The sequence below is a fragment of the Panicum hallii genome, chromosome 4 (assembly GCF_002211085.1).
Source record: "Panicum hallii strain FIL2 chromosome 4, PHallii_v3.1, whole genome shotgun sequence".
In the NCBI taxonomy this organism is placed as follows: Eukaryota; Viridiplantae; Streptophyta; class Magnoliopsida; order Poales; family Poaceae; genus Panicum; species Panicum hallii.
Genome location: NC_038045.1, coordinates 16,849,702 through 16,874,100, shown reverse-complemented (window position 1 = coordinate 16,874,100; position 24,399 = coordinate 16,849,702). Strand labels below are relative to the sequence as shown.

The 24,399-nt window shown below is 41.8% G+C and overlaps 1 pseudogene; it reads left to right on the top strand.

Moving 5' to 3' along the window:
* Nucleotides 1–327: 327 nt before the first annotated feature.
* On the top strand, nt 328–23,569 carry LOC112890373 (annotated as a pseudogene).
* Nucleotides 23,570–24,399: the final 830 nt, after the last annotated feature.

The window sequence follows — 24,399 nt, the reverse complement described above, 5'->3', positions numbered from 1 at the left end:
TACTGTAAATAAAATCTTCTTTTTCAACCGCGACTCGTTTAAAAGCTGATCCGTTAAGAGCCAATGGCAACGCATCGGTTCCTTTTCTCAAAAAATGCCAAACCAGATCCAAACCAATCCTCCAATTCATTTCATTTTCCGCTTAAATCTGGAACCTTCCCCAAAATAGATCTCCGAAGATTCCCCGAATCCAAGTTATTCTCCAAAACCCTTTGCTCATAAACCCTAGTCATAAGATCTGGACCAAAGCCTTAGAACACGAACTCAATCTTGCACCACCAACCCTAGATCTAGTCCCTGAGTCCTCGATCTTCATCAGGGTTTCCGATGGCGGATTCTCCAAACACTGATGCGAATGTCTATGGTCTGAAGGTAAGACTCCGACCTTTGCTAATTTAATGCAGTAATTACGAGATTTCCTGCGCCATTAAATGACCTTTCTCTATTTATTTGGCTTTCATGGATTTCTTCAGGTTTCAGATAACCTCTTGTCGCATCCTTCTTCCCCCAATTCTTTTTGTCTCGGGCCTCATTTTTACGAGAAACCCGTAGATCTGATTTCTTGCGAGGCTAATCGAATTCCATTCGTGAGCCAAAACATAGGTCTAGACTCCTGGTCCGACAGCCTCCTCCTTGCCTGGCCGAACCCTCCCGAGGGCTGGGTAACTTGGTATAACAGAGTGGCGAACACCTACCAGCCCACATGGGAGTCCATAGGGATAGCCGATACTCTGTCCCTGTCTCTATCCCCTCTTTTAATAGATAAACCTGTATTTTAAGACTCTAAAGTCGATGGTCGCAGATCGGCTATTCGATCGACTCAATGTGTTAGGTACAAAGTACTTCTCTTTCTCTTTCATATATGTGGGCCGACTGCACGCATCGGCCTTCTTTCCTTATACTCGCCCTGGCGCATATTACTATTTTCCACCTGTACGAGTCATCAGTTTCCGTCGGCTCATATCCTTCCATGCCGTGTCGGCTTTCTCTTGTTCTGGCCAATTGATCATATCGGTTTATAGCCTGATGTGTAGCACCGGCTTTACTGCTCACCATCCCACATGCTTGGGAAGTACTTCTTGAGATGTTGACCGTTGACCGCCAATGGGAACTTGATGCCATCTAACTCTTCAAGCATATATGCATTCCCAGATAGAACTTGGTCAACCCTATAAGGCCCGTGCCAGTTTGGAGACCACTTGCCATACGCTGCATCTTTAGTGCCCAATGGTAGCACCACTTCCCAAACCAGATCTCCAACTCGGAATTCCTTCGGCTTAACTTTCTTGTTGTACGCGCGGGCTACTTTGGCCTTATTTTCTTTGATCTTCTCAAGTGACCAAAGCCTTAGCTCCGTGAGGTCCTCAACATTATCATTCATCAGAGTAGCATACTCTTTGGCTGTTAGGTCATTCTAGAACTCTATGCGCCTCGAGCCAGCCGTAATTTCCCACGGTAATACGGCTTTCTGTCCATATACGGTTTTTGTTGCTCTATGGCAAGAAATACGGTATGCCCACAATACCTCTGATAAGACCTCATGCCAACGCCTAGGATATTCATCAATCTTCCTCTTGTTCAACTTGATAAGGCTCTTATTGGATGTTTCAGCTTGTCCATTTGCTTGGGCATAATATGGAGACGACCTGATCAGCTTCATGCCTATGTCGGTGGCGAATTTCTTGAACTCCTCTGAAATGAAGACCGAACCTCCATCTATTGAAATGGTCTGAGGAATCCCAAATCTGTGAATGACATGCTCCTTGACAAAATTAATAACATCTTTAGATGCTACCGACTTCATGGGAACCACCTCCACCCACTTAGTAAAGTAATCTGTGATGGCCAAAATAAACTGGTGGTCTTTGCTGGATGGAGGATTAATTTTGCCGATCATATCCATGCCCCAGCCTCTGAACGGCCATGGTTTGACGATAGGGTTCATTACTGATGCTGGTACCATCTGAATCTTCCCGAACCTCTGACATCCTTTATAATATTTGAAGCAATCTTCAAGCATGGTGGGCCAGTAATACCCTGATCGCCTAATTAGCCACTTCATCTTGTGAGCCGATTGGTGAGTCCCACAGGTGCCTTCATGGACTTCATGTAGGAGCTGATTGGATTCAATCGGCCCCAAGCATTTATGTAGCAGACCTTCTAAAGTCCTGTAGAACATGTCATCTCCTATCAGGACGTATCTCATAGCCTTGTAATGTATCCTCTTGGGTGCCCCCAAGCCGAATCCTTCAAGTATTTGAAGATATCGGCTCTCCAATCTCCTTGGTCCAAGAGGTGTACCTGAAGATCGGTTCTGTCTGCTGCAGCCTTGTATCCCAAAGCCATCTATGCCAAATCATTGGCCTCCGAATTTCGAGCCCTAGGTATCCAATAGAAATTTATGTACCTAAATTGGGCCATATGCTCTTGACATTGCACCAATTTTGAGTCCCCGAAAATTTCCACTGCTTCAGCTCCAGCCTCAAGAAGCAACTCCATACCCTTATGCACTGCTTCATATTCTGCGAGGTTATTGGTGCAAGCAGTAGGTAATCTAATTGAAAAAGAATACATTGCCCCCCAAGGTGACACAAGCAGAATACCTATGCCACACCCATCTCTGCAAACCGATCTGTCAAAGTACATGGCCCATGCAGCTAGCCCCGCCACTTCCACACACTGCGGCCTTAGCATTTTTCTCTACTCAAACGGGGCCTCAACCATGAGCATCGTGCCACAGCCCCGCCCGTCGATCTTATAGTTGCAGTATGTGGTAAAATATTCAACTCCTATAATTCTCGTGAGTGACAGGAAATCATCCGACTTTTACCGAACCTATTAGCAGAGCATCTACTCAAACTCCAGTTCTAGTATTCACTATATTGGTGCCTAAGATCATGCAGCTAGGGTTCTAATCAACTCCTACGAACTTAAATGCACTGGTAAAAAGGAACAGTAGTTGAATCAATTTGAAATACTGGGATCATGCACCGGGGCTTGCCTTCTTGGGTAGGGTTAGTCAGCTGATCTTCCAAACTTTGGTTTGGGTCTTCGATAACTTCAGTCATGTTTACTTGAGCTTCATGGGATTCATTCCCGGGTTTTGGCACCAGGGTGTACGTTCCGTCGGCGAGTTCGGTCGTTTCTATATGGAGGCAAACATGTTGGAGTTATTGAGTGGACAAGTTTTATCATTTCCTTCACGATAAAGTTGTAATCCAAGAAAACGTAGATTTTGTTGTGAAGTTTCTTAGTTAAGATAACTTGGGCAATCATTTATAGAATATACCTTAACTTAGTTATATTCATGAAGTGAGTTGGAGTCATTTATCAATTTTGCTCTTCAGCTTATATATATCTATTTGATTTCTAATAAACCTTACTCTTAGGACAAGTTTCTAATGCTAGGATTTTGATACAAGGTACATTTCACTGTTCTAAAACTACTGTTTAAAATCATAGCTAAACAGTATATGAACTCTACAGAGAAAATAATCTAACTATTTACTGCAGAAACAAACTTTCATTTTTTACAGGACAAAGTATAGAAGTATTGGGTCTCAAACTTGTACTGAACAAAGTTGCATGACTAGGCTACTATAAATTTTGTAGATTTTTCCTATGCAATAATCAGAGGCAAAAATTCTAGTTTAACTGGATCTATACTCAACATGAATAAATTTTACAGAGAGTTCTATTCAGTCACTCTCAAACCTTTTCGCTAGCATCAAAACTTTAAGTGGGTACTCATGTAGAAAAATTATAATTTTTCTAGTATAGAAACTGTAGGTTTGGATTTTGTTTAGCTAAACAAGGAATAAAAGATTTAGCAAGTTCTACTAAAGAATTCTAGTTCAAGTTTTTACTATAGCTTCTACCTACTAGTACCAGTGTGTCATAAGAATTGTAGCTCAAAAAAAGTACTACAATAGTAAGAATAAAAATGCAACACTTGGATCTAGCATATAAAAAAAAGGTGCTCAAAACATCTAGTTGTGATTGGATTCAGTGCATGAAATTTCTAAGAAAGACTATACTCTTAGTACAGAAGCTACCATCCAAATCTCATGCACAGTTCTTTCCTAAAACTCTTGGAACAACTAAAAGACATTTAAACTTGATTTAAATCTACAGCTAAAGTTATGTGGAAATAGTCCAAGATCCTTTGACAAAGTTGTAGATCTTAACTTAAGGAGTCCAGAACATCTTAGCTTATATTTTTAGGATTTTTTTATGAATTGTTTTGCATTTTCAAAGTTCATAGATTGGTTTTCAAAATTCTAGTTTCTGGTTTACCAATGAGTCCCTGAGATTTTACAGAAATCTCCCTAGAAATATAGAAATTGAAGCAAATGGGTCCTTTGTGCAGGGGAACGGCGGTGGCCGGCCAAATTCCGGAGACTAGGGTCGCCGGCGGTGACAGGCGAGGGTGTGAGAGGCAAGTGGGGATGAAACCGCACCTGATTGTGGCCTTGGGTGGGGAAGTGGTGGACCGAGGTGGCTCGTCGGTGTGGCACAGAGCTGGCGGTGGTTCCGGGTGGTGGCGGCGCTCCGGTGAGGGAGAGGGTGCAGGGACCGGCCGTGCAGCTTCGGTGTTAGGCGGAGAAGGTGATAGGACGGTTGGTTCGGGTAATGTGGTGGCAGAGCGGCGCGTCCACACGCGGGTGGTGGCTCATCGGAGTTGGGGTTGGGGTGGTGAGCTCAGGAGCCTCGGGTGGGGCTTTTATAGGCGCGAGAGGGAAGGATGGCGGCATGGGCATGAACTGCTGGGGGAGGTGCGACAAAGGGGTCCAAATCCAAGGGCGCAACTGCCTCGCTGTCATCGGCGAGGCTCGCCGTGGCGCCAGCAGCGCCTGCGGCAGAAAAATGCAGCCGCATGGAGGGTCCCTGAGGGGGAGAGCGGGATTTTGTGGGCCAGTAGGGGATCTCCAAGGTGCTGGCGGGCCCACATGGCCTGGCAGGCTCGGTTGCCCCGGGGTGCGCCGGCCAGCTGGCCTGCCGGCGATGGGACAGGGTAGAGGGAGGAGAGAGGAGGGAGAAGGTGAAGGACTTAAGTGCAAAAAGCAAAAACAATAGGGGGCTAGGTGAAAAGGGAGCTAAATCTCATTCTTCCCAAGGTCAAGTCAAAAACATTTGAATACCATTTTTGCTCAACTTTTTCAAGATATACATTTTCTCTTTGATGACTCTGTTCATTTGAGCAATGCATAAAAAGTTATTTTAATTTCCAAAAACTAGTATTTAAATGACATGTCATTTCATGTGAATTTTTACACTTTTAGTCATTGAGTTCAACTAGACTTTTGTTGCTCTTGTTATGACAGATGTGCCATTAAATTTTTAGGGTCATTTGTGCTCACTTTGAAAGTTACAAGGGTTTATTTGGAAGGGTTCACATGTATATGCATATATGCGTATGCACATATACATTTGCTTGAAAGGTAGATTTTGATAAGTTATTTTATAATTTTCTTGCTCGTTTATGCCTGATTTCATGTTATGGATCTTCGTTTAGCCATTTAGACACCCAGGGTGTCACAGATACCAATAGAATATCAAACCAATTGAGAAGAAACACGCTTGAAGGGACCATAACTCATATGAAATAATTTTGAATCCATTTTGTAAGCCCTTGGAAGAACCTCAACTATTTCTTTATTTACTTCCCATGAGGCTAAACGCAAAGATCACTTGAAAACAAGTTAGTCTCACAAACGCAAAACATACGATGAGCTCCCCCAAAATGTGTGCGTCCAAGTATTTGAATTTCAGAGATATGCACGAGTTCATTTAAGACTCAAGAGGAGCATATCCTTTGGTTAAGGCACAAACAGATTTTGCAAAAAATAAAACTTGTGGTAAGAAATATTCACAACCATAATATCATGTAGAATGTTTATTAGATGAGAATGTGCCCTTGCAATCTGCCATATGTTAGTTGTTGTTGTGGGGAAATTTCTTGAATGAGAATGATGAATGAATCCACTAGAATTGAGTTTGATTCTTCATACTTGTATCTTGGCATTGATTTGTATCTTCATATGTGAGCCAAGTAATCAAAAACGCTCAAGTCAACTCATCATATACATATATAGCCAGAGAATAATTCCCTCTTGACTTGCTTGGTTTCAAATTCAAAAATGAAGCCCAATTCAATGATCTAGCTTGTACTGGGAGACCCATTTGATATCAATCAAATTTCTCATTTAGTCTTCCCACCAATAACCAAAATTCAATATTTTCAAGTGTAGTGAATTCTTCTTACATGGATACCACCCAATCGAGATCCTTAAGTTTTTCTTTTACCCTAAGTGACTAGACAAGACACAAGAGAGTAAAATTAAAAAATATGAACTTGAGATAGTAATTACCATTCTTTGATTATCTCCACAAATATTGTTGATGGAGTGGTGCCTCGAATTTCTAGACAAGCTCTTTGATGAGGCACAAGTGGATGTGATTCAACTTCAATCCATCTTGGATACTCTAAACATTTGAGAAGTATTTGATTTGGTATTTGATTTTTCATTGCTTCCTCTACTGGTTAGTCTTCATAGAACATATAGATAAATAATCATAGACCAAAGCAACATGTAGAGGAGTTTGGATATCCTTACTAACAACACCGATGATTTGGTCAATGCGATATTTGGCACTAGTTGAATGAGCTTCCATCAAGGATTAGAAGTTTCATATATGAACTTTCCATCAAAGATTGAGAAATCCAATATATGCATTTTCTAGCATCTCGATGAGTATGAAATACCAAATATCAACAAGTATGTGATTCATCCAAATTTCCAATCTTGTTAGCCATTGCCATGTATTTACCATCTACACAAGGCTAGGGGCTAGATATTCCAATTGAAGTACTTGTTACCGAGATGACATTGATCCTTGAAGTTGAAGAATGATATCCATACTTGGCACCCTTTCCACGCATGATGAGAAATACCAATTGAAAGGATCTTGACATAAGATGTGAAATATATTTCATCTCAAGTGAGCCAAGTATTCAATGCATCTCCAAGTACCATTTAACCAATTTAAGCACTTGGTGGTACCTAATCCATGTTTGGGTCCTTGAAGGTAATTCACAAGATACTGAGGCAACCAAATGGCCTTTGTGCTACCATAAGATGAACGAGTCAGGCGCACGAGTTGAGCGAGGAACACGTGAAGAGTTAATCCAGCTGTAGGTATCTCGGAGGGGAGATTTTATTGCCGTGCGATCGCGTATGCGCTAGGTTTCATCCAGCTGTCTTTCATCCGGAGAGGTTTCGTCGTATACAGTGAGACTCCAGTCAGTTTTGTGCATGTGCTCTCTCGACCGGCAAAATTCAAATCCTACAGTCGGTTTCGAGCGAGTCATTTTTTTCGCAAAATTTTTGAACCGCATCCCATTATGCATTTTGGAATATTTACAAACGTCTTTTTACGCCAATATGATTAATGATGAACGTTGAAGACATCATACTGTTTTATATACTTTAGAAATTGAAATAGGGGATTGCTATATCTCAATTCTTACACGATGACACGAGTGTTTGAGTGACATGGTCGATAAGATTTGTACCAAAATTTTTAACGAAATATAAAGATAGAATAGTCAACTTTATCCTCAATCTTTAGTCAATGCCCAACTTCATCCTAAACTTTCAAAATAACCATTTCAGTCTTCAAACTTATCCATCTGGCTCAATTTAGTTCTCCGTCCTATGTGGCAGGTCATATTGGCAAGCCTCATCACATCTAGTCAGCTATGGTTCATAAAAAAAGTAGTCAGCACTTCTATAAATTTGGTCATTATAAAAGTTTCAACTTGACGAAACTAAAATAACGCACAATTTTAAGAAAAAGAGTTGATCCTAAACATACACGCATAAAAGTTCCTTTTCTAAAAAACATGTAGATAGAAGCTAACGTTTTGTTGTGTTGTCTTTACCTGTGTGTAGACGAATATGTGTCGCTTCTAAAAAATATGAACACTTGGATGCTGACATGACATGCCAACATGGCAAGATATGTAGGATGAAGGACTAAATTGAGCTCCATGGAAAATTTTGAGAACTAAAATGGTTATTTTGGAAGTTTTAGGATGAAGTTGACCCTAGGTTGTTGGTTGAAAGTTCAGGGACGAAATGCTATTATCCGAAATATAAACGGGTATATGAGGTAAGAGTGTGTGTCTTATGGTCTTGTAACACCTATCTTCTCTGTAACTTAAAGTTGTACTCCCTCCATTCCGAATTGTAGTTTGTTTTGGTAAATCTAGATACATAATTTTTGCTATGTATTTAGACACAATGATTATCTAGATGCATAGCAAAATTCATATATCTAGATTTGACAAAATGACCTACATATTAGAATGGAGGGGGTATTTTAATTCTAGTTACCTCACAGTGTCACACATGGATTACAATTAGTGTAATTTAAAGTAACATGCCATAAATATTTAGGTGCCCAAAATAACAGATGAGATTATTTTTATCACCACAGAGTTTGATCAAATCTGAGGTCGAATCTCAAAATTAAATGGCTAAAGAGATCAAGCATATACTCAGGTGTTTTACAGACACTTCTATAATATTTATTCCCAACATTTCTCTTCGCAAATTATGTTTACATAAGTGGTTTATTATTACTACACATTAATACTGAAGCAAGAAGCTTATAATATAAAGTGAAAAGTCCAATTTCCTCCCTCAAATTTCCCAATTAGTCTAATTTTCAATTTTCAATTACAAAATAGGATAATAGAGGCCATCCAACTGTCGAAGGATAAAATTGAACTTTCGGGTGGTCTCAATGGTGGTTTTATCTTTTTTAGAAAAATAAAAATTTATGATTAGACCTAACAAATTAAAACTAATTTATTTTAAAGTAGAAAAATATGAAATTACTACCATTGTTTTTAGAAAATGTAACCTATCTTGGTGCTCTATATGATTCTCATTTATTCAAGAAATTAAAACAAGCAAACAAGTACTAGAAATATAAGATATAAAAAAGTGGATCCAAATAACTAACAAATAGTGTGCTATTAGATAGGTTACATTTTAGGAAAATATTGGTACATGTTTCATATTTTCTGATTTAAAATAAATTACTTATGAATTTTTTAATTTAAACTTAATTAGTTTCATTTTTCACAAAATGAAAAATCACCTTTAAAACCACTCAAGAGACCAAATTTGCCTATTTTCAAGAGTGGATGACCCTTGTTATCTGGTTTTGTAGTCGAACATTGAAAATCGTACTTTTATGATAGGTCGAGCGTGTAAACTGGATTTTTCCCAATTATAAATGGTTCTACATATAAATCTTATTCATTTTATTTGCTAGGTCTATACCCATGCATTGCTACGGGATAACTAAATATAAGTATCAAAGTCCATCAAGCCCTGAAATCACAATTAAATTCAAGAAGCACCAACTTTAACCCTATGCCATGCTACTGAAGAACTGAAATTGGTTCGCTGCAGTGAAGTATAGTCGAGCATATTGGCTAAGCATTGACTTAATTATCATATTGTCTCACCCTAGCGGCACAAAATCCGTATCACACTGTCTGCTCCAATTTTCTAATGAAACATAGGCAATGCGTCTTGTTTTCTTTTTTCTTTTTTTTTGGTTATAGGTTGAGATCTTATTAACTATAGTTTAATTCTATTATCATGGGCTTGATGGAGTTGTTCTGCCAACTATAATGCAATTTTCTTATGTCCTCAACCCACCAAATAATCGATACTCTTTGAATTGTGGCTTTGCCACATAGCTCAGCCAGTCAATTTCAAACTATTAGAACATATATTACACGTTTTCAAGTAGCTAAGAAAACTGCTCCCAGAATGAAGATAATACTTTAATACTCACCAGTACCTTGCGATCGTTATGATTTTAAGCTGTTTACCTTCTCTATTATTGCATGGGGTGCTGTGGACAACAAGGAATAAGATGTCTATCGACAAGTGTTGGATTGATCTCCTTAAGCCCACTCGGTCCCCAACGGGCCCGATGGCCTCCTCTCACCCGCCCCCTGATCGGGGGCGTTCCAGTCCGTTCGTAGCTGGTGGGCCCACGTCACACTGCGCTATAAAGAGAAGGTGGGGACCAGTGGCACACGATACGAGGATCACCGCCGCCGCCACCCCACCGACAGTCCTAAACCCTAGCCGATCTAATGGAAGTGCAGTAGCGGCGGGAAGACTCACCCACGACCGTCATCGACACCGCCGCCTGGTCCTGGCATTTCCCCGTGGTGACCCGAAGGACGCCGAGACCTACACCGAGCTGTGATCACCTCAAGCATCACCACCACCTGAAGAGATGGCTGGATCATCTGCCGCTCCCGCGATGCAGGGACACGATGGTATGATTACCAGCGCCCCGTCTCCTCTCTCCCTCTCTCTATCTCTAATTATTTAGATCTACATGACTTCACTCGATCCTTTTCACGAGATAGTCGATCCACGGATTTAACAGTGGTATCAGACGCCTAATCCTACTCGTGTTGATTAGAGATTGGGAAAACCCACAGAAACCCACAAAACAGAGCCCACAGAAACCCTAACCCTAGCCAAACAGAAAAGGGACGCCAGCACGTCGACCCGACCTTGCGAGGCCATGGGCCGAGCGCGGATAGGGGCCGCGCGAGCCGCCGTCGTGCCGCTCGCTGCACGCTGGATCTGGGCACCACGGTGATGCCGCTCGATGGTGGCGCGCTCACCTTGCGGTGGACGCGTGTGCCGGCAAGGGGGCTCACCGTGGCGCCGGTACACCGCCGGTCGCCGCAGCTCTCGCTCGCTCGGGTGGAGAAGATGGAGGCGCTGGAGAGGAGAATGAGCTAGGGTTAACGCGAGCGGTCGTCACCGGTGTTTTTGATCGGCCGAGAAGCACGCGCGGCCGTTCATCTCCGTTCGACGGTCGAGATCGACCCGTGCCTCACGGGCTTCTTCCGGCCTGGGCGGGATGGCACTTTCGCGGCCCGGGCCCAGGTTGTTTTGCGCGTTGCCGCGAGTGCACGCGCGGGCTCGCAGGCCGGCCCCTAACGGGCCGTTGCGGCAGGCCACCACGCGTGCGTGGGCCAGTTTTCCCGTTCGGCCGCTGCGCACAGGGAAGGCCGGGCAGGCTGAATTCACGGGAAGCACAGTGAATCGTTTTTCCTTTTTTTAGAAGCCCTTTTTCAATAGAATTTCAATGAATTTGATGCATTTCCAATTCAAATTTGATTGAACTTTGATGGAATGCTTCTCAAAGATTAAATTAGACATAATTTTGATAGAATTTATTTTTTCCGCTGCAAAGATTAAATAGATTAATTTTCTATTGATTGCTTGTCTTGTTATTTAAATTTGAACCAATGGGAGAATTTAAAATTTCAAGACAAATATATTATTTTGAATTGTAATATTGTTATTTTCTGACCAACATTGACAACGACAATATTGCAATTATTATGCTATTATCTTTTTGATAGATATTTTTCATGTATTAATTCTAATTCTGCCCAACGGTGTTTTAGACTTAATACAAAAAGTTATTGCATGTTTTAAATTCTGACCAACGTTGATTTTGAAATATGCAACAATATATTCAAATTTATTTTCATGTTCTCACCACTCAAGAATATTTTTCAGGAGGGTTATCAATGATGTTTTTCATCAATGATATTCCTATCTTAAAGGGAGAAAATTACCATGAATGGTACAGAAAACTAGACTTGTATTTCATTATGGGTGAACTGGATTGGGTCCTAGCTACACCAACTCCCACAGAGCCTGTGATTCCTGTGAGGTAGGACACAAACACAGATGCTTCTTGGAAGCAAACAGAGCTTTCTTATAAGAAAGCAAAAGCAGATTATGAGAAGCTTTATGCTAAATGGTTCCCTGCCAACAAGAAATGCTTGGCAGTGGTAAAGAACACTATTGAGCCTGCAATTATGGGCTCAATACCAGATTGTGCCACTGTCACAGAGTATCTTGAGAAGTTAAAGAACCAGTACACTGGTCCTTCAAAGACTTATGCTACCCAGTTGATCAAACAAATGGTTTCAGAAAGATACAATGGTGGTGGGATCAGAGAACACATTCATCGTATGGTCAACCAGAACAACAAGCTTAAATCATTGGACCTTGCCTTCAAGGAGGATCACATTGTCCATTTGGTTTTTGCCTCGTTGCCTAAAGAGTTTGACACTTTTGTTGTCAACTATAACACCCAACCACACACTTGGGATGTAGAAAAGACCATTGCGATGTGTGTTCAGGAGGAGGAGAGGATAAAGTCTGCCAACAGCGGATCTCTCAACTATATGAACAGGAAAAGGAATGCCAACTTCAAAGGCAATTTTTCTTCTTCCTCCTCTAAAGGAAAAGGCTCTCATCAGCTTCAACATAGACCTCAAGAAGGACAAGTTCTAGTAGAGAAGGACCAGTGTCTCTACTGCAAAGAAAGGGGACATTATAAGAGAAAATGTCACAGGTACTTAAAGATGATTATGGAAAAAAAAAGGTGAGAACATTATTTCATTTGTAAATAAATCCCTGTACATAGATTATTCCAAAACCACTTGGTGGATTGATTCGGGAGCAACTATTCATGTTGCAAATTCATTGCAGGGATTCCGTTCGACGAGAATCACTCAAAGAAGCGAAAGGCAAATAAAAGTTGCCAACGGAGCCCAGGCCGATGTTGAAGCAGTGGGTGATGTTCACTTGGAACTCGACACTGGCTTCATCATGATTCTTAGAGATGTTTTATATGTACCTTCTTTACAAAGGAACTTAATTAGTGTGTCTTGCCTGGACAAAGATTGTTATAACTGCCTTTTTGGAGATGGCAAGTGTTTAATAGAATGTAATGATACAGTTATTTCCATTGCATTCAGAAGAAATGATCTTTATTTAATATCATTGAGTGAAAGTGTAAATTCCGTATGCGATAACAACACGAATGTATTCTCATCTATATTCACGAATAGAAAACAAAAAAGAACTCATGATGTGTCGTCGAAATTATGGCACTGTCGTTTAGGCCATATTTCGAGGGGGAGAATAGAAAGATTAGTTAAAAATGACATTCTTCCTCCATTAGAGTTTTCTGACTTAGAACAATGCATTGAATGCATAAAAGGAAAATTTGTAAAGAAAATAAAGAAAAATGCCAAAAGGAGCACAGGTGTATTAGAGATAATTCACACAGACATCTGTGGTCCGTGCAATGTAAAAAGTCTGGATGGTTATGACTCGTTCATAACATTCACAAATGATTATTCTCGCTATGGATACATTTATCCAATTAAAGAAAGGTCGGAAGATTTGGATAAATTTAAAATATTCAAGGCTGAAGTAGAAAATCAACATGATTTAAAGATTAAAATCGTAAGATTCGAACATGGAGGGGAATACTACGGTCGACATACCCCATATGGCCAAGTTCTAGGACTTTTTGCAAAGTTCCTAATGGAGCAAGGCATAGTTGCCCAGTACTCAATGCTGGGCGAACCTCAGCAAAATGGAGTGGCTGAAAGACGTAATCGTACCCTGATGGATATGGTGCGAAGCATGATCAGCTATTCTACATTGCTAGTGAGTTTATGGATGGAGGCTTTGAAAACCGCCATTCATATTCTCAACAGAGTTCCCAGTAAATCGGTGCTGAAAACACCGTATGAGATGTGGACAGGAAGAGTACCCTCAGTGAATCACCTGCGGGTGTGGGGGAGTCCTGCTGAGGCAAAAGTATTTAACCTGACTATTGCGAAACTATATCCCAAAATAGTATCTTGCCATTTCATTGGCTATCCAGAAAGATCAAAGGGTTTTCGTTTCTACTGCCCAGACAGATTCACAAAATTTGTAGAAATGAGACACGCAGTCGTCCTTGAAGATGAAATGATCAGGGGGAGCGGAACAGTTAGGAAGATTGATCTTGCGGAGAAGCGGGTGTCTACACCAAATCCTGTGATTCAAGAACCGTTCTTCTCGCTGCCCGCCGTAACTGCACCGCTAGTGCAAGTCACTGCTATGCCAACACCTGCAGTGGCTCCTCTTGTGGTAACAATGAATGAGGATGTGGAACCTATCCATCAGGCTTCTGAAGAACCTATTACCACACAAGAAGGGGAGCAACAATAGCCCCAAATAGATGAGGCACCGTAGGCTCAGGCCTATGGGTGATCTCAAAGAACAAGGAAGTCCGCTATTCCTGTTGACTATGAAATCTATAATAGCGAAGAAGTTCAAATGGAGGATGATCCCACCTCATTTGAAGAAGCCATGAGAAGTGAATATTCATCCAAATAGCTCCATGCCATGGAAGATGAAATCAAATCGATGAGTACCAATGAAGTTTGGGACTTAGAGGAAATTCCTAAAGGAGCCAAGGCAGTAGGCTGCAAATGGGTCTACAAAACCAAATATGACTCCCAAGGGAATATAGATAAATTCAAAGCACGACTCATGGCAAAAAGATACACACAAAGAGAAGGGATTGATTACAATGAGATTTTTTCTCCAGTCTCATGTAAAGATTCCTTCGGAATTATAATGCCCCTTGTGGCTTATTATGATCTAGAATTACATCAGATCGATGTGAAGACAGCATTCCTAAATGGGGATCTGGATGAAACCGACTATATGGCACAGCCGAAAGGTTTTGTCATGAAAGGTAAAGAAAAGTTAGGATGCTATCTAAAGAAATCAATTTATGGGATAAAGCAAGCTTCAAGACAGTGGTACTTGAAGTTTGGTAAAACAATAAAAGACTTCAGTTTTAAAGAAAATGTTGAGGACAATTGCGTTTACGCAAAGTTCAAGAATGGGAAGTATATCTTTCTAATCCTGTATGTGGATGACATCCTACTAGCAAGTAGTGATGTCAGTCTGCTACTAGAAACGAAAAGGTTCTTGTCCTCACACTTTTAGATGAAAGACCTTGGTGAAGCAAGTTTCATTTTAGGAATCGAAATTCATCGAGACAGAGTGAAAGGGGTATTAGGACTGTCTCAAAAGACATACATAGAAAAGGTTCTAAAGAAATTCAGTATGCATAAATGTAGTGCCTCACCTGCACTTATATTTAAGGGCGATAGATATGGAGAATTTCAATGTCCCAAGAATCAATATGAAATTGATCAGATGAAGATGGTACCATATGCTTCAGCTGTGGGAAGCTCACAATATGCACAAGTGTGCACACGCCCTGATATAGCTTATCTTACCGGGTTGCTTGGGAGATTCCAGAGTAATCCACGACCAGAATATTGGAAATTAGTAAAGAAAGTTCCGCGCTATTTGCAAGGAACAGAAGGCCTCATGTTGACATACAGAAAAACAGAATCTCTACGTATCGTAGGATACTCAGACTCCGATTATGCAGGAGATGACAGAAAATCCACGTCTGGGTATGTGTTCACTCTCGCCGGGGGAGCAATATCATGGAAGAGTTGCAAACAAACCGTCACTACATCGTCCACAATATATGCTGAGTTTGTTGCATGTTATGAGGCTACGGGGCAGGTGAACTGGCTTAAAAAGTTCATACCCGGTCTGAAAATGGTTGATGATATATCTAGACCACTAAAGTTATACTGCGACAATGAGCCTGTAGTAATGTATGCACACAACAATAAGACAAGTGGTGCTGCCAAATATATTGACATAAAGTATTATGTTGTGAAAGATAAAGTCCGAGATCAGATTATAAGTCTCGAGTATATAAGCACAGTAAAGATGCTTGTGGATCCGCTAACGAAAGGCTTACCACCCAGCGTGTTCAAGGAACACGTAGCCGGCATGGGGCTAAGGGATAGCCTGTGATCTTCGGACTATAAGGGCCCAAAAGGTTAAAGAATCTGTTTCTGAATGGAGGCGTGTATTGTAGCTGTTAAGTCTATCGGCAGATAACCGTGATGATGAGGCATGCTCTATGCATAAATCTATGATGAAACAAGAAAAAGTAAATGAAAAGGAAAAGAAAAGTACAGGGTGAGATCAAGGGGGAGACTGTTGGATTGATCTCCTTAAGCCCACTCGGTCGCCAACGGGCCCGATGGGCCTCCTCTCACCCGCGCCCTGATCGGGGGCGTTCCATCCCGTTCGTAGCTGGTGGGCCCCCATCGCACTGCGCTATAAAGAGAATGTGGGGGCCAGTGGCACACGATATGAGGATCACCACCGCCGCCACCCCACCGACAGTTCTAAACCCTAGCTGATCCAGTGGAAGTGCAGTAGTGGCAGGAAGACTCACCCACGGCCGTCATCGACACCGCCGCCTGGTCCCCGCATTTCCCCGTGGCGACCCGAAGGACGCCGAGACCTACACCGAGCTGTGATCACCTCAAGCATCACCACCACCTAAAGCGATGGCTGGATCATCTGCTCCCACGATGCAGGGACTCAATGGTATGATTACCAGTGCCCCGTCTCCTCTCTCCCTCTCTCTATCTCTAATTATTTAGATCTACACGACTTCACCCGATCCTTTTCACGCGATAGTCGATCCACGGATTTAACAACAAGAAGTTCCCAGAAACCTCTACCAAGGTGATATTCAAAATTTCTTCACACCTGCAAAAGCATGAAGGCTACGGACCAGCAACACCTGGAGGGATATTAGGTATAGTAATAGTGAAGAGCTGGGTGGCCAATTTCATGGGGAAGCTGGACGGTGACAAGTCCGAGGAGGATCTATTGCAGGTTTAGTTTCTTTTGTCTAAGAAGCTCATTCCTGCTGTTTTCCTAAGAAGCTCCCAGAAAAAGAAAAACAAAAACGCACTGTTCCGACCCGTGTTCGTCCCCTCCGATCCCTCCCCTTCCACGATTCCAAAAGGAGGAAAATCCTATCAAAATGCAGCCCCTGCAGATCCCCATTCCGCCGTGGGCGTTGAAGTCTCGCCGGGACATGCCGCCATCGCTGCTCAGCCCTTCTTTCTCCTGGAAAGCGTTCGGCATCCCTGCGTACGTACGCCCTTCGCCCGCGCTATGCTGCTAGTTAACAACAAATAAGATGATACTCTTCCCCGTTTCTGCATGTCCAAAAAATTTAGAAACACAAGCACTTTGGTCTTGTCTCATTTTACTGAAAAAGAACGACACAAAATTCAGCAGCAGTTTTAGCACCAGTACTCACATAACAGTATTACACAAGTTCCCTCTCAGAAAAACTTCATCGATACAGCAGGCACCATCTCCATTGTCTTTTTTCTTGGCCATCCCAGCTTCTCTACATCTTCATCGTGTCCCTTGTTTCCTTCTCTTCGTTCCACAACGTCCATCAACCAGCAAGCGTGGAGAGTACAATTTAACAATGACTCAGTAACCAAAACCAAGAAGCCATGGCCGCTTGATCTGAATGCACTGCGCACCGTTCGATTCCAAGACAGAGAAGCACTTCTTCCTCTGCTGCAATTCTCAACATATGGAAGAATTCTAGACATATCATCATCCAAGTTTGCCAATATTACAATTTACAATAGAAGATGGTCCTATAATGTTTCTTTAAAATGTGTAAATAGTATACATTAGCAGTGCTGGTATTTGTTAAGAACAATAACACTAACACTAACAGTTTCTCCAAAATGGGAAAGGACTACCTCGTTCTTTTGCTACGGTTTGCTTTGTTGCAGTAGTCGTGCTAGCCACCCGTAGCAAGCAACATCGTAGCCATGATCTATCGAGACCGTCTTGAATTCAAGATGTGTCGGCCACACTCGCAAACCGTCGGACAACTGGACACCTGGTGGGAGGCGGCCGGGGTGTAGACGATCAACCTTGACGACGAGAACTTCGCTGTAGCCAAAGATGCAGATGGAGGTGGATGGCTTCCGCGGCAGCTGTAGAGCCGAGCTGATGGACAGAGCTGCGCTCGTTAATGAGTGGGGGTATTCACAATGTTTAAAAACCTGTACCAATTTGTTCCGAGGAAATTAAAGTTTAAATAGCACACGATATGTGGTCCGTTTTAGGTCTAAACTCACGAGCTTTTAACAGAATGAATACTTTGTCTAAAATATACGTAATGTATTTAGGTTATAGACAATCTGTAAGGTTTATTCTAATTTAATTTTCAGTTTATTGAAAGTCCTAACAGTAGCTAATATTTTAGCCTTGACACGTTTATTCTAATTTAATTTTCAGTTTATTGACGACTGCTCGAGACTGACGACTGCTTGTAGTAAAGTTTCTATCGAACGTCTAAGGTTTTCGACCATGGGCTCAAATTTTTACCAAACGCCTATAATACACCTAGACTCCAATTTCATTCAAACTATCCTCCGTGAATAAGCAGGCGTGTTCTTAGATTATTATTGAATAACGTGAAAAAAAACCAGACACATGCAAGCATCCCGGCTGTAAGGCCAGCCATGTATTACGCTTGGCTGCGGCCATATTTAACAGTATTTTTTATGCCTAAAGCACCATTTGATCAAATTTCCAAGGAACGTCCAAGGTTCTTTCCACAGGTCATGCAGTTTTTTCATTGAATCTGTCAATTATTCACCCTGAATACAGCAGGTGTGTTCTTTACATTATCAACACACGCGGAAATTAAAGTGAAACAAAAGCCAACACAAATGCCATGCCATGTATGACACCTGCAGGCTGCGGCCTTACATTCCTATAGTGGACCGACGGGAGCCACAGGTGCAGGAGGGAAGTGAGTCTTCGTCCCTAGCGTCTGGCGTTAGTACCGGCTATATTTTAAGCTAGTACTAAGGCATGCATTTTGTACCGAACCGTAAGAACAGTTCCTTGGGGAGCCATTACTACCGGCTGTAACCTTCATGGATATGGAGATATCAAACTAATAATGTGGGCGCATGTATGGACATGTGGCTGGACTGACCTAACGTAAGAGACAGTTATATAGTCCTCTCTTTACACAACTTTTACGCTTTGTCATTTGACCTGAGATTATCACATGTTCTCAAGATGTGAATCGACCTACCTAGGAGCTCTCAAACGCTACTCCGTAACTGGGTAGTTATAAAGATAGTTTTTAGATTTTGTCACGAAGCATGCTGTGAGGTATGGTCAATCAAGATGGGATTTGCCCCTCTCTAATTGAGAGAGATATCTTCGGGCCGCTAGACTGATCGGATCCGGAAACGCATCGCCATGCTACTATATAAGGTTAAGAGTTAACTTGGTGAGGCATTCCGAATAATAGGATTGAGAAAGAGAGGTCGGCTTGGAGCTAGACCAAGTATCGTGAGGCAAAGGAAATGGCACGTACATAATATTCTGATGGTTCGTCTGATATGATCTTTATGTGCGTATAGGAGTTGGCACATCTTGCTAGAGGTCATTGTCAACTAATGACCGAGTAGGAGTACTCGGGTCATGTCTATACGTACATGAACCTATTTGGTCGCACACTTAAGGGGCCAGAAGCCTAATGAGAATAAGATCCGAATTAGACAAGGCTTAGGAGTACTAATCGGCCTCAGACCTAGAGGCCCGTCAAGGATGCCTATATAATAAGGGGTGAGGCGCGCGGATTAGGGTTGAGAGAGATTGCCTCACTAGCCACCGCGCCTCTCACGCCCACGCCTTAGTTGCACCCTCGGATCTAGCAGTTTGGCGTGTGACGCTTCCTTCCCGTACGTGTGGATACCTTGAAGGTGCTGCATCTGTAGCACTTGGACGAACGGCACAAGACGAGTTTGGGAGCAGGATGTGGGATGAGGCAGCGAGGACAAGGAAGCCGATCGACTACACTGTCTCGACGCGTGATGCAAGTTCCGCATCTACGCGTCTAGTGGTAATCCCGTGATCTATAACAACAGTGTTCCTGGTTTATGTGGTAGAAAATTTTATTTTTCGCTAGCGTAGCCTACCTATAACCCTTCAGTGGTATCAGAGCCATTGTTGTTAAGTTATAGGTTCAGGATGTGTGCATATGGAGATATGCGTAGATGTAGATTGATCTATGATCTGGTTTTCGTGATCTTGTTGCGAGGGTCGTGTAACGACATACTCCTACCAGTCGGTTTTCCACCAACGGAGTTAAGTGATACACGTAAATCCGGTTGCAGCAGGCAAAGATCAATATGATTGGTCGAATCAAAACCTAAGTTCATAAGCCAAACACATTTGATGCGCAGGGTAGTCGATTGGATCTACTACCAATTCAGGTAATTTGCAAAAGCATGTTTTTCGGTAAAACGGCGATAACTTTTGCATATGAACTCGGATTGAGGCAAATTTTATATTGATTAACATCTACAGAAAAAGTTACACATAAAATTCAACACCTTTGGCTTTTCGCTGAAATTAGATTTGGGAAATTTGGCCTGGAAGATGGTGGTTTGGGCGTTTTAAGTTTGAACATTAGAACGCCTAACTCGGTTTTGCAGGATTTTGCAATCGGTATGGCCATTTGTGTATGAGATGCTGGTGTGTAAATTGTTCCATGGCCTGCGTGTCATGTGTAAGGAAATACGGCTGGAGCCATATGTATTGTCACTTTTCATTTAATGGCCTGCGTGCCAACATGTGATGATCCAAGTCCAATATGTAATGTTCTTTACTAGCTGTTAGGTGTAATAGTTTGCATTAATTCTTGGAGACTTCATCACTTGGAGGATGACCCACATGGACCATGGGGATGAAGAGATCATCATGGTGGATAGGTGTTATGGTGATGGAGATCATCATGTGATAATGGGCCATACTGTCTCACTATGTGAATACGTTTCTTGCTGTTTTACTCCTACATGCAATAATGGTAGAAGTAGAACGATCCCTCATAAATTATAAGTTAGCATGCCCTCTCAACTAAACCTTGCTCTATCCCATATCTTGTACAATTGGTGGTGGGTCTATGAAATTAGGGCGCCACTAGTTTTCCTTGTCTAGACAAGTTTGTATCAGATACTTACACGCATAAGGTTTGGTTAGCTTAATGAGGTCATCTTAACGGTTAAGGACCTTGGGGCATAAAGGTTGGACGCCGAGACATAGAGATGTCACTCAACAACAAGAGTCATATAGGTGATATGATTAGCAAGTAGTTGCTTACTGATCTACCTTGTCTCCTAGCGGTTATGCTAAAGCTCACTAGTAGACTTGTTAGTTGTGGGTCTTGAATCACTAAGTATCAATAGAGGGATGTTGATTTTAGTGGGAGTAAATTCTGTTATTTGCTTAATAAGATTCAATCATCATGGATATTTTGTCTTAGTTTTTTTGCATTATTATTTTGTTGTAGATCAATGGCACCTAGTAGCACCCAACCATCTTTTGATTTACGATCAATACTTGAAAAGGATAAGTTGAATGGAACTAACTATATGGATTGGATCTGTAACCTGAGAATTGTTCTCAGGGTTGAGAAAAATGAAGATGTTTTGGACACCCCATTACCACCAGAACTTGCTGAAGGTGGAACTACTGCTGTTAAGAATGCATACAAGAAAGCATGTGATAACAATTTGATGTTAGCTGCCTTATGCTTGCTTGCATGGAACCCGAGCTGCAGATGTAGTTTGAAACAAACCATGAAGCGTACGATATGATCGTAGCGCTGAAAGATATGTTCCAGACACAAGCCAAGACTGAAAGGTTCAATGTGTTTAAGGTCTTTGTGGAGTGCAAGCTAGCAGAAGGCGTAGCGGTAGGGCCACATGTGATCAAGATGGTCGGTTACTCCCAACGGTTGGAGAAGCTGGGCTTCCCACTGGGTCAAGAGTTGGCCACTGATTTCAATTTGGCGTCTCTTCCGTCTAGCAATGGGAACTTCATCTCGAACTACCATATGCATGGAGCAGAGAAGGGCCTGAATGAGTTGTGTGGCATGCTTAAGATAGCAGAGAGTGACATCAAGAAAATTGCTAGTAGTAGCGGCCATGTGATGGCGGTACAAAACAAGCCTAGCTTTAAGAAGAAGGGTAAAAAGAAGGGCAAGGCTAAAGATGATATCTCCAAGCCAAGCCCAGCGCCCAAGCCTAAAGCTGGACCTGCTTCTAAACAAGAGTGCTTTAATTGTAAAGAACTTGGTCACTAGAAGAGAAACTGCAAGGTGTACCTAGCTTCATTTGAGAACCACGGAAGTAAGAGTACTTCCGCATTAGGTACCCTTAATGTTTACGTTATGGATATTTTGATCTCCGATTCTTTTGTCAATTCTTGGGTATTTGATACCGGATTGGTTGCTCATATTTGCAATTTGATGCAGGGGCTGATAAGAAGTAGAAGCGTGGAAAGAGAAGAAGTTGATTTCCGCGTGGGCAATAATGCAAGAGTTGCTGCGCTGACCATCGGGACAATGCAACTCCACCTCCTGTCAGGATTTATAATGGAGTTGAATAATTGTTATTTTGTTCCTAGTTTGAGTCAAAACATTATATCTCCTTCATGTTTGATGATGGATGGTTATTCGTTTGCGAGTGAAAACAATGGTTGTGTGATCTCTAAGAATGATATATTTGTGGCCTTTGCGCCTATTGAGAATGGACTGTTTATTTTAAATCTTGATGATTCACCTGTCTGTAAGGTCAGTGCTAAAAGGCCTCGACCAAATGATTTGATTCCTACCTATATGTGGCATTGTCGTCTGGGTCATATAAGTGAGAAGCGCATGAAGAAGCTCCATTCTGATGGACTTTTAACTTCATTTGATTTTGAATCATACGAGACATGTGAGGCTTGTTTGCTAGGCAAGATGACCAAGACGTCATTCAAAAGCTTTCCTGAGAGAGCATTGGACTTGTTGGAACTCGTACATATTGATGTATATGGACCAATGAGCACAACAGCTAGAGGAGGATTCGAATACTTCATAACTTTTACAGATGATTTTAGTAGATATGGCTATGTCTACCTAATGAAGCATAAGTTTGAAACTTTTGAAAGGTTCAAGGAATTTTAGAATGAGGTTGACAATCAATGTGGCAAGAAAATTAAGGCCTTGCAATATGATCGAGAAGGCGAGTATTTGAGTCACGAGTTTTGCAGTCATTTAAAGAATTGTGGAATTGTTCCACAGCTTATGTCACCCAGAACACCTCAAAGAAATAGGGTTTCTGAGTGACGTAATCGAACTCTGTTGGACATGGTTCGATCAAAGATGAGCCAGTCGGACCTACCGTTATTGTTTTGTGGTTATGCTCTAGAAACAGCAACTTTGATGTTGAACAGGGTACTGTCAAAATCCGTAGTTAAGACACCATATGAGATGTGGACTCGAAAGACTCTCAGTTTGTCTTTTCTAAAAATCTGGGGTTGTGAAGTGTTTGTCAAGCGACTCCAGTCGGACAAGCTTACACCCAAATTGGTTAAGTGCATTTTTCATGGGATACCCGAATGAAACTTTGGGGTATTACTTCTACAACTGATCAGAGGGCAAAGTGTTTGTTGCTCGGAATGGAGGCTTCCTAGAGAAAGAGTTTCTCAAAGGGGAGAAAAGTGGGAGAAAGGTGCAACTCAAAGAAGTTCAAGAAGAGCCAACAGGGCAAGACTCTACAATTGATGCTAATATAGCAGAACAAGATGAGACACCCAAGACAAGAGAAGCGCCACCACAACCACGAAGGTCAGCAAGGCTTCGTAAAGCGTAGGAATTATTGTTGTTAGACAATGATGAGCCTGCGACATATGCAGAAGCAATGTCAGACCCTGACTCCGAAAAGTGGCAGTGCCATGAAATCCGAAATAGAGTCCATGAGAGACAACCAAGTTTGTAACTTGGTTGACCAGCCCGATGGTGTTAAAACCATAGAGTGCAAATGGATCTATAAGAAGAAAAATGATATGGATGGAAATGTTCACATCTATAAAGCTCGACTTGTTGCAAAATGAGTTGACTATGACGAGACCTTCTCGCCTGTAGTGATGCTTAAATTTGTTCGGATTTTTCTAGCTATAGCTGCATATTTCGATTATGAAATATGGCAGATGGATATCAAGATGGCTTTCCTAAATGGAAATCTAATTGAGGATGTGTATTTGATGCAGCCCGAAGGTTTTGTCAATCCAACCAATGCTGGAAAGATATGCAAGCTTCAAAAATCCATTTATGGGTTGAAGCTAGCATCTTGGAGTTGGAACATTCATTTTGATGAAGTGGTCAAGGGGTTTGGCTTCATTAAGAATGAAGAAGAGGCTTGTGTTTCTAAAAAGGAAAGAAGGAGCTCTACTGCATTTCTAATCCTATATGTAGATGACATATTACTGATTGGAAATGACATCCCTATGCTTGAGTTCGTAAAGACTTTACTGAAAAATAGTTTTTTGATGAAGGACTTAGGGGAAGCGGCATAGATTCTTGGCATCAAAATCTATAGAGATAAATCAAGAAAGCTTATAGGATTAAGCCAAGATACTTACATTGACAAGGTGCTGAAACGGTTCAGCATGGACGAGGCGAAGAAAGGGTTCTTGCGTATGT